The sequence below is a fragment of the Schistocerca serialis genome, unplaced genomic scaffold, assembly GCF_023864345.2.
Source record: "Schistocerca serialis cubense isolate TAMUIC-IGC-003099 unplaced genomic scaffold, iqSchSeri2.2 HiC_scaffold_1363, whole genome shotgun sequence".
NCBI classification, from domain to species: domain Eukaryota; kingdom Metazoa; phylum Arthropoda; class Insecta; order Orthoptera; family Acrididae; genus Schistocerca; species Schistocerca serialis.
Window position 1 is genome coordinate 5,326,290 of NW_026047584.1, and position 11,524 is coordinate 5,337,813.

Here is an 11,524-nt window from a genome sequence, read left to right on the forward strand (position 1 = left end):
ATAGAAAAGGAACACTGCCGACTTAAAAACAAGAAGACTGACTCTTCTGACTGTCTATGTTTTGAACCATTCCTGCGACACTAGTTACAGATTCCGATGCTTGACTTCATTTTTACTGTACCCCATGGTCCTACTTATGGACGATGAAACACAGAAATTGCATCGGAATTAAATACAAAAGGCACAATGCCAACTTAAGTACAAGAGACTGACTCTTCTTACTGTCTATGTTTTGAACCATTACTGTGACACTAGTTGTAGATTACGATGCTTCACTTCAGGATTACTGTATCCCTTGGTCATTCTTATTGACGATGAAACACAGAAATTGCATCGGAATTAAATACAAAAGGCACAATGCCGACTTAAGTAAAAGAAGACTGTCTCTTCTTACTGTCTATGTTTTAAACCATTCCTGTGACACTAGTTATAGATTCCGATGCTTCACTTCAGGTTTACTGCATCCCTTGGACCTTCTTATTGACGATGAAACACAGAAATTGCATCGGAATTAAATTCAAAAGGCACAATGCCGACCTATGTACAAAAAGACTGACTCTTCTTACTGACTATGTTTTGAACCATTCCTGTGACACTAGTTATAGATTCCGATGCTTCACTTCAGGTTTACTGTATTCCTCTGACCTTCGTATTGACGATGAAACACTGAAATTGCATCGGAATTAAATAGAAAATTCACAATGCCGCCTTAAGTACAAGAAGACTGACTCTTCTTACTGTCTACGTTTTGAACCATTCCTGAGAAACTAGTTATAGATTCCGATGTTTGACTTCAGTTTTACTGTATCCCTTGGACCTTCTTATTGACGATGAAACACAGAAATTGCATCGGAATTAAATACAAATGGCACAATGCCGACTTAAGTACAAGAGACTGACTCTTCTTACTGACTATGCTTTGAACCATTCCTGTGACACTAGTTATAGATTCCGATGCTTGACTTCAGGTGTACTGTATCCCTCTGTTGTTCTTATTGACGATGAAACACAGAAATTGCATCGGAATTAAATAGAAAAGGCACAATGCCGACTTAAGTACAAGAAGACTGACTCTTCCTACTGCCTATGCTTTGAACCATTCCCGTGACACTAGTTTTAGATTCCGATGCTTCACTTCAGGTTTACTGTATTCCTTCGACCTTCTTATTGACGATGAAACACAGAAATTGCATTGGAATTAAATACAAAAGGCACAATGCCGACTTAAGTACAAGAAGACTGACTCTTCTTACTGTCTATGCTTTGACGAATACTGTGACACTAGTTATAGATTCCGATGCCTTACTCCAGGTTTACTGTATCCCTTGGACCTTCTTGCTGACGATGAAACACAGATATTGCATCGGAATTTAAAAAAAAAGGCACAATGCCGACTTAAGTACAAGAAGACTGACTCTTCTTACTGACTATGTTTTGAACCATTCCTGTGACACTAGTTATAGATTCCGATGCTTCACTTCGGGTTTACTATATCCCTTTGACCTTCTTATTCACGATGAAACACAGATATTGCAACCGAATTAAATACAAAAGGCACAATTCGGACATAAGTACAAGAAGGATGACTGTTCTTACTGATTATAGTTTGAACCTTTCCTGTGACACTAGTTATAGATTCCGATGCTTTACTTCCGGTTTACTGTATACCTTGGACCTTCTTATTGACGATGAAACACAGACATTGCGTCGGAATTAAATACAAAAGGCACAATGCCGACTTAAGTACAACAAGACTGACTCTTCCTACTGTCTATGTTTTGAACCATTCCTGTGACACTAGTTGTGGATTCCGATGCTTCACTTCAGGTTTACTGTATCCCTCTGACCATCTTAATGACGATGAAACACAGAAATTGCATCGGAATTAAATACAAAAGGCACAAAGCCGACTTAAGTACAAGAAGACTGACTCTTCCTACTGTCTATGTTTTGAACCATTTCTGTGACACTAGTTATAGGGTCCGATGCTTCACTTCAGGTTTACTGTATACCTTGGACCTTGTTATTGACGATGAATCTCAGAAATTGCATCGGAATTAAATACAAAAGACACGATGCCGACGAAAGTACTAGAAGATTGACTCTTCTTACTGTCTATATTTTGAACCATTCCAGTGACACTAGTTATAGATTCCGATGCTTCACTTCAGGTTTACTGTATCCTTTGGACCTTCTTATTGACGATGAAACACAGATATTGCATCGGAATTAAATACAAAAGGCACAATGCCGACTTAAGTACAAGAAGACTGACTCTTCTTACTTTCTATGTTTTGAACCATTACCGTGACACTAGTTATAGATTCCGAAGCTTCACTCCACGTTTACTGTATCCCTTGGACCGTCTTATTGACGATGAAACACAGAAATTGCATCGGAATTAAATACAAAAGCCACAATGCCGACTTAAGTACAAGAAGACTGACTTTTCTTACTGACTATTTTTTGAACCATTCCTGTGACACTAGTTATAGATTCCGATGCTTCACTTCAAGTTTACAGTATCGCTCTGACCCTCTTATTCACGATGAAACTCAGAAATTGCAAACGGAATTAAATACAAAAGGCACAATGCCGACAAATAAACCAGAAGACTGACTCATCTTACTTTCTATGATTGAACCATTCCTGTGACACTAGTTATAGATTCCGATGCTTCACTTTGGGTTTACTATATCCCTCTGACCTTCTTATTCACGATGAAACACAGATATTGCAACCGAATTAAATACAAAAGGCACAATGCCGACTTAAGTTCAAGAAGACTGACTCTTCATACTGTTTATGTTTGAACCATTCGGGTGACACTTGTAATAGATTCCGATGCTTCAGGTTTACTGTATCCCTCTGACCTTCTTATTGACGGTGAAACACAGAAATATCATCGGAATTAAATACGAATGGCACAATGCCGACTTAAGTACAAGAAGACTGACTCTTCTTACTGTCTATGTTTGAAACATTCCTGTGACACTAGTTATGGATTCCGATGCTTCACTCCAGGTTTACTGTATCCCTTGGACCTTCTTATTGACGATGAAACACAGAAATTGCATCGGAATTAAATACAAAAGGCACAATTCGGACATAAGTACAAGAAGGATGACTGTTCTTACTGATTATAGTTTGAACCATTCCTGTGACACTAGTTATAGATTCCGATGCTTTACTTCCGGTTTACTGTATACCTTGTACCTTCTTATTGACGATGAAACACACACATTGCATCGGAATTAAATACAAAAGGCACAATGCCGACTTAAGTACAACAAGACATACTCTTCCTACTGTCTATGTTTTGAACCATTCCTGTGACACTAGTTATGGATTCCGATGCTTCACTCCAGGTTCCCTGTATTCCCTTGGACCTTGTTATTGACGATGGAACACAGAAATTGCATCTTAATTAAGTAGAAAAGGCACAATGCCGACATAAGTACAAGAAGACTGACTCTTCTTACTGCCTGTGTTTTCAACCATTCCTGTGACACTAGTTATAGATTCCGATACTACACTTGAGGTTTACCGTATACCTTGGAAGTCCTTATTGACGATGAAACACAGAAATTGCATCGGAATTAAATGCAAAAGGCACAATGCCGACTTAAGTACAAGAAGACTGTCTCTTCCTACTGTCTATGTTTTGAACCATTCCTGTGACACTAGTTTTGGATTCAGGTTTACTGTATCCCTCTGACCTTCTTATTGACAATGAAACACAGAAATTGCATGGGAATTAAATACAAAAGGCACAATGCCGACTTAAGTACAAGAAGACTGACTCTTCTTACTGTCCATGTTTTGAACCATTCCTGTGACACTAGTTATAGATTCCGATGCTTCACTTCAGGTTTACTGTATCACTCTGACCTTTTCATTGACTATGAAACTCAGAAATTGCATCGGAATTAAATACAAAATGCACAATGTCGACTTAAGTACAAGAAGACTGACTCTTCTTACTGTCTATGTTTTGAACCATTCCATTGACACTAGTTATAGATTCCAATGCTTCGCTCCAGGTTTTCTGTATCCCTTGGACCCTCTTATTGACGATGAAACACAGAAATTGCATCGGAATTAAATATAAAAGGCACAATGCCGACTTAAGTACAAGAAGACTGACTCTTCTTACTGACTATGCTTTGAACCATTCCTGTGACACTAGTTATGGATTCCGATGCTTCACTTCAGGTTTACTGTATCTCTTGGACCTTCGTATTGACGATGAAACACAGAAATTGCATCGGAATTAAATACAAAAGGCACAATGCCGACTTAAGTACATGAAGACCGACTCTTCTTACTGTCTATGTTTTGAACCATTCCTCCGACACTAGTTATAGATTCCGATGCTTGACTTCATTTTTACTGTATCCCATGGACCTCCTTATGGACGATGAAACACTGAAATTGCATCGGAATTAAATACAAAAGGCACAATGCCGACCTAAGTACAAGAGACTGACTCTTCTTACTGTCTATGTTTTGAACCATTCCTGTGACACTAGTTACAGATTCCGATGCTTTACTTCAGGATTACTGTATCCCTTGGACATTCTTATTGACGATGAAACACAGAAATTGCATCGGAATTAAATACAAAAAGCACAATGCCGACTTAAGTACAAGAAGACTGACTCTTCTTACTGTCCATGTTTTGAACCATTCCTGTGACACTAGTTATAGATTCCGATGCTTCACTTCAGGTTTACTGTATCCCTCTGACCTTCGTATTGACGATGAAACACTGAAATTGCATCGGAATTAAATAGAAAAGGCACAATGCCGACTTAAGTACAAGAAGACTGACTCTTCTTACTGTCTACGTTTCGAACCATTCCTGTGACACTAGTTATAGATTCCGATGTTTGACTTCAGTTTTACTGTATCCCTTGGACCTTCTTATTGACGATGAAAAACAGAAATTGCATCGGAATTAAATACAAAACGCACAAAGCCGACTTAAGTACAAGAGACTGACTCTTCATAATGACTATGTTTTGAACCATTCCTGTGACACTAGTTATAGATTCCGATGCTTCACTTCAGGTTTACTGTATCCCCCTGCCGTTCTTATTGACGATGAAACACAGAAATTGCATCGGAATTAAATGGAAAAGGCACGATGCCTTCTTAAGTACAAGAAGACTGACTCTTCCTACTGTCTAAGTTTTGAACCATTCCCGTGTCACTAGTTATAGATTCCCAAGCATCACTTCAGGTTTAGTGTTTCCCTTGGACCTTTTTATTGACGATGAAACACAGAAATTGCATCCGAATTCAATACAAAAGGCACAATGCCGACTTAAGTACATGAAGACCGACACTTCTTACTGACTATGCTTTGAACCATTTCTGTGACACTAGTTATAGAGTCCGATGCCTCACTTCAGGTTTACTGTATCCCTTGCACCTTCTTATTGACGATGAATCACAGAAATCGCATCGGAATTAAATACAAAAGGCACAATGCCGACTTAAGTACAAGAAGACTGACTCTTCTTACTGTCTATATTTTGAACCATTCCAGTGACACTAGTTATAGATTCCGATGCTTCACTTCAGGTTTACTGTTTCCCTTCGAAATTATTATTGACGATGAAACACAGAAATTGCATCGGAATTAAATACAAAAGGCACAATGCCGACTTAAGTACAAGAATACCGACTCTTCTTACTGTCTATGCTTTGAACCAATACTGTGACACTAGTTATAGATTCCGATGCTTTACTCCAGGTTTACTGTATCCCCTGGACCTTCTTGTTGACGATGAAACACAGATATTGCATCGGAATTAAATACAAAAGGCACAATGCCGACTTAAGGACAAGAGGACTGACTCATCTTTCTGACTATGTTTTGAACCATTCCTGTGACACTAGTTGTAGATTCCGATGCTTCACTTCGGGTTTACTATATCAATCTGACCTTCTTATTCACGATGAAACACAGAAATTGCATCCGAATTAAATACAAAAGGCACAATGCCGACATAAGTACAAGAAGACTGACTCTTCATACTGTCTATGTTTGAACCATTCCTGTGACACTTGTAATAGATTCCGATGCTTCAGGTTTACTGTATCCCTCTGACCTTCTTATTGACGGTGAAACACAGAAATTGCATCGGAATTAAATAGAAAAGGCACAATGCCGACTTAAGTACAAGAAGACTGACTCTTCTTACTATTTACGTTTTGAACCATTCCTGTGACACTAGTTATAGATTCCCATGTTTGACTTCAGTTTTACTATATCCCTTGGACCTTCTTATTGACGATGAAAAACAGAAATTGCATCGGAATTATATACAAAACGCACAATGCCGACTTAAGTACAAGAGACTGACTCTTCTTACTATGTTTTGAACCATTCCTGTGACACTAGCTATAGATTCCGATGCTTCACTTCAGGTTACTGTATCCCTCTGCCGTTCTTATTGACGATGAAACACAGAAATTGCATCGGAATTAAATAGAAAAGGCACAATGCCGACTTAAGTACAAGAAGACTGACTCTTCCTACTGTCTAAGTTTTGAACCATTCCCGTGACACTAGTAATAGATTCCGATGCTTCACTTCAGGTTTACTGTTTGCCTTGGACCTTCTTATTGACGATGAAACCCAGAAATTGCATCGGATTCAATACAAAAGGCATAATGCCGACTTAAGTACATGAAGACCGACACTTCCTACTGACTATGTTTTGAACCATTCCAGTGACACTAGTTATAGATTCCGATGCTTCACTTCAGGTTTACTGTATTCCTTCGAAATTCTTATTGACGATGAAACACAGAAATTGCATCGGAATTAAATACAAAAGGCACAATGCCGACTTAAGTACAAGAAGACTGACTCTTCTTACTGTCTATGCTTTGAACCAATACTGTGACACTAGTTTTAGATTCCGAAGCTTTACTCCAGGTTTACTGTATCCCATGGACCTTCTTGTTGACGACAAAACACAGATATTGCATCGGAATCAAATACAAAAGGCACAATGCCGACTTAAGGACAAGAAGACTGACTCTTCTTACTGACTATGTTTTAAACCATTCCTGTGACACTAGTTATAGATTCCGATGCTTTACTTCGAGTGTACTATATCCCTCTGACCTTCTTATTCACGATGAAACACAATAATTGCATCCGAATTAAATACAAAAGGCACAATGCCGACTTAAGTACAAGAAGACTGACACTTACTGACTATGTTTTGAACCATTCCTGTGACACTAGTTATAGATTCGGATGCTTCACTTCAGGTTTACTGTATCCCTTGGACATTCTTATTGACGATGAAACACAGATATTGCATCGGAATTAAATACAAAAGGCACAATGCCGACTTAAGTACAAGAAGACTGACTCTTCTTACTTTCTATGTTTTGAACCATTACTGTGACACTAGTTATAGATTCCGATGCTTCACTCCAGGTTTACTGTATCCCTTGGGCCTCCTTATTGACGATGAAACACAGAAATTGCATCGGAATTAAATACAAAAGCCACAACGACGACTTAAGGACAAGAAGACTGACTCTTCTTACTGACTATGTTTTGAACCATTCCTGTGACACTAGTTATAGATTCTGATGCATCACTTCAAATTTACTGTATCCCTCTGACCTTCTTATTGACGATGAAACACAGAAGTTGCATCGGAATTAAATAGAAAAGGCACACTGCCGACTTAAAAACAAGAAAACTGACTCTTCTCACTGTCTATGTTTTGAACCATTCCTGCGACACTAGTTATCAATTCCGATGCTTGACTTCATTTTTACTGTATCCCATGGACCTCCTTATGGACGATGAAACACAGAAATTGCATCGGAATTAAATACAAAAGGCACAATGCCAACTTAAGTACAAGTGACTGACTCTTCTTATTGTCTATGTTTTGAACCATACCTGTGACACTAGTTATAGATTCCGATGCTTCACTTCAGGATTACTGTATCCCTTGGTCATTCTTATTGACGATGAAACACAGAAATTGCATCGGAATTAAATACAAAAGGCACAATGCCGACTTAAGTACAAGAAGACTGACTCTTCTTACTGTATATGTTTTAAACCATTCCTGTGACACTAGTTATAGATTCCGATGCTCCACTTCAGGTTTACTGCACCCCATGGACCTTCTTATTGACGATGAAACACACAGAAATTGCATCGGAGTTAAATTCAAAAGGCACAATGCTGACTTATGTACAAAGAGACTGACTCTTCTTACTGACTATGTTTTGAACCATTCCTGTGACACTAGTTATAGATTCCGATGCTTCATTCAGGTTTACTGTATCCCTCTGACCTTCTTGTTGACGATGAAACACAGAAATTGCATCGGAATAAAATACAAAAGGCACAATGCCTACTTAAGTACAAGAAGACTGACTCTTCTTATTGACTATGTTTTGAACCATTCCTGTGACACTAGTTATAGATTCCGATGCTTCACTTCAGGTTTACTGTATCCCTCTGACCTTCTTATTGACGATGAAACACTGAAATTCCATCGGAATAAAATACGAAAGGCACAATGCCTACTAAGCTACAAGAAGTTTGACTCTACTTACTGTCTACGTTTTGAACCATTCCTGTGACACTAGTTATAGATTCCGATGTTTGACTTCAGTTTTACTGTATCCCTTGGACCTTCTTATTGACGATGAAACACAGAAATTGCATCGGAATGAAATACAAATGGCACAATGCCGACTTCAGTACAAGAGACTGACTCTTCTTACTGACTATGTTTTGAACCATTCCTGTGACACTAGTTATAGATTCCGATGCGTCACTTCAGGTTTACTGTATCCCTTGGACGTTCTTATTGACGATGAAACACAGAAATTTCATCGGAATTAAATAAAAAAGGCACAATGCTGACTTAAGTACAAGAAGACTTACTCTACCTACTGAAGAAAACTGACTCTTCTTACTGACTCTGTTTTGAACCATTCCTGTGACACTAGCAATAGATTCCGATGCTTCACTTCAGGTTTACTGTATCCCTCTGTCCTCCTTATTGACGATGAAACACAGAAATTGCATCGGAATTAAATACAAAAGGCATAATGCCGACTTAAGTACAAGAGGACTGACTCTTCCTACTGTCTATGTTTTGAACCATTCCTGTGACACTAGTTTTGGATTCAGGTTTACTGTATCCCTCTGACCTTCTTATTGACAAAGAAACACAGAAATTGCATGGGAATTAAATACAAAAGGCACAATGCCGACTTAAGTACAAGAAGACTGACTCTTCCTACTGTCTATGTTTTTAACCATTCCTGTGACACTAGTTATAGATTCCGATGCTTCACTTCAGGTTGACTGCATCTCTCTGAGCTTATTGCCGATGAAACACAGAAATTGCATCTGAATTAAATACAAAAGGCACAATAGCGACTTAAGGACAAGAAGACTGACTGTTCATACTGACTATGTTTTGAACCATTAAATACAAAAGGCACAATGCCGGCATCAGTACAAGAAGGCTGATTCTTCCTACTGTCTATGTTTTGAACCATTCCTGTGACACTAGTTGTGGATTCCGATGCTTCACTTCAGGTTTACTGTATCCCTCTGACCTTCGTATTGACGATGAAACACAGAAATTGCATCGGAATTAAATACAAAAGGCACAATGCAGACTTAAGGACAAGAAGACTGACTCTTCTTACTGTTTCTGTTTTGAACCTTCCCTGTGACACTAGCAATAGATTCCGATGCTTCACTTCAGGTTTACTGTATCCCTCTGACCTTCCTATTGACGATGAAACACAGAAATTGCATCGGAATTAAATACAAAAGGCATAATGCCGACTTAAGTACAAGAAGACTGACTCTTCTTACTGACTATGTTTTGAACCATTCCTGTGACACTAGCTATAGATTCCGATGCTTCACTTCAAGTTTACTGTATCACTCTGACCTTTTCATTGACTATGAAACTCAGAAATTGCATCGGAATTAAATACAAAATGCACAATGCCGACTTAAGTACAAGAAGACTGACTCTTCTTACTGTCTATGTTTTGAACCATTCCATTGACACTAGTTATAGATTCCGATGCTTCGCTCCAGGTTTTCTGTATCCCTTGGACCCTCTTATTGACGATGAAACACAGAAATTGCATCGGAATTAAATAGAAAAGGCACAATGCCGACTTAAGTACAAGAAGACTGACTCTTCTTACTGATTATGCTTTGAACCATTCCTGAACACTAGTTATGGATTCCGATGCTTCACTTCAGGTTTACTGTATCTCTTGGATCTTCGTATTGACGATGAAACACAGAAATTGCATCGGAATTAAATACAAAAGGCACAATGCCGACTTAAGTACATGAAGACCGACTCTTCTTACTGTCTATGTTTTTAACCATTCTCTGTGACACTAGTTATAGATTCCAATGCTAAACTCCAGGTTTACTGTATCCCTTGGACCTGCTTATTGTCGATGAAACACAGAAATTGCAACGAAATTAAATACACAAGGCACAATGCCGACTGAAGTACAAGAAGACTGACTCTTAATGGTGTCTATGTTTTGAAAAATTCCTGTGACACTAGTTTTGGATTCCGATGCTTCACTTCAGGTTTACTGTATCTCTCTGAACTTCTTATTGACGATGAAACACAGAAATTGCATCGGAATTAAATACAAATGGCACAAAGCCTACTTAAGTACAAGAAGACTGACTCTTCTTATTGCCTATGTTTGAACCATTCCTGTGACTATAGTTATAGATTCCGATGCTTCACTTCAAATTTACTGTATCCCTCTGACCTACTTATTGACGATGAAACACAGAAATTGCATCGGAATTAAATAGAAAAGGCACACTGCCGACTTAAAAACAAGAAGACTGACTCTTCTTACTGTCTATGTTTTGAACCATTCCTGCGACACTAGTTATAGATTCCGATGCTTGACTTCATTTTTACTGTATCCCATGGACCTCCTTATGGTCGATGAAACACAGAAATTGCATCGGAATTAAATACAAAATGCACAATGCCGACTTAAGTACAAGGGACTGACTCTTCTTACTGTCTATGATTTGAACCATTCCTGTGACACTACTTATAGATTCCGATTATTTACTTCAGGATTACTGTATCCCTTGGACATTCTTATTGACGATGAAACACAGAAATTGCATCGGAATTAAATACAAAAGGCACAATGCCGACTTAAGTACATGAAGACTGACTCTTCTTACTGTCTATATTTTGAACCATTCCAGTGACACTAGTTATAGATTCCGATGTTTGACTTCAGTTTTACTGTATCCCTTGGACTTTTTATTGACGATGAAAAACAGAAATTGCATCGGAATTAAATACAAAACGCACAATGCCGACTTAAGTACAAGAGACTGACTCTTCTTACTGACTATGTTTTGAACCATTCCTGTGACACTAGTTATAGATTCCGATTCTTCACTTCAGGTTTACTGTATCCCCCTGCCGTTCTTATT